This window comes from Mizuhopecten yessoensis, unplaced genomic scaffold, assembly GCF_002113885.1.
Source record: "Mizuhopecten yessoensis strain PY_sf001 unplaced genomic scaffold, ASM211388v2 scaffold9615, whole genome shotgun sequence".
In the NCBI taxonomy this organism is placed as follows: Eukaryota; Metazoa; Mollusca; class Bivalvia; order Pectinida; family Pectinidae; genus Mizuhopecten; species Mizuhopecten yessoensis.
In genome coordinates, this window is record NW_018408136.1 from 812383 (window position 1) to 813649 (window position 1267).

Consider the following 1267-nt stretch of genomic DNA (forward strand, 5'->3'; position numbering starts at 1 on the left):
ATACGAATGGGTAAAATATGACTGAGGGCGAGCCTCCATATCTGTTGTGTATGCATGCGTGTATGTGTTCCGGAGGCTGAATATGTTGGTGAATTTGCCTCGTTGTGATGGCGCGGATCTTGATGCCGTCTTTATATTACTATCTCACTGAAATGCCATGCCGAAGAACCCCTGCAAGTCTTGGATAAAGGAATACACCTATTGTTATCAACTACATTATCGTAAGAAACAGCTGATGTGGAACCCCCTGCAGAATTGGGGATTTGTTTTTTCACCCTGGGTCTGTCCCTATGCAGGGACATATCATAGTCCTTAGAAATGAAAGTTGCCATCCCTGCTTTACGCTCAGCAACTGGTTCATGTGTTGTCAGTATAATGTGACCGGGTGGAATTCTGTGCTTTTTGTCTTGATGAAGTCAAATATGGTTATCCAAGATCAGAGATTCGAGCCTAATTATTATGTATTATTTATGTATACAGGATATCAATCCACGCGGTATTCTGTAGATATATATGACAGCATATGTTTACTCAGCTTTGCTTTCTACATAGATTTGGTTTAATATGTGGTTCATTATTTCTTATTTCTATTGATGAAATGATATTTAGCAATATATATGTTGAACATAAAAAAGCATTTAGAAGACAGTAATACTATACATCAGTAATGCAACAGAAAGCAAAACATGTTTTATTTGTTATCGAATTGCAAGTTGAGTATTATTTATAACGTAAAGGTAATACTGTTATCAACTCATCATCATCTGTGTACGTCACACACTCAGTACTATATAAATAATGATTACTCTTGGATATAAATACACTGTTTATATTGGTAATATGAATGTAGATACTCACACCAATCCGAATGTCTTAATTACCTATGTTGTTTGGGCTTCCGTTACAGTAGCCGTTTGAGGCTTACATCCAATGATAAGCTCGGAATTATTTATAACTTTACAGGTATTGGTTTCGTGGATATAAAGGTTTGTGAGGACATGACAAGAAATATAAATACCGCACTTACAAATAACAGTGACGATGTCCCTGTACCGTACCTGGTATAGTTGTATAAATACCACACCTACATATAACAGTAACGATGATCCTGTACCGTACCTGGTTTAGTTGTATAAATACCACACATATAAATAGCAGTGACGATGCCTCTGTACCGTACCTGGTATAGTTGTATAAATACCACACTTACATATAACAGTGACGATGCCTCTGTACCGTACCTGGTATAGTTGTATAAATACCACAC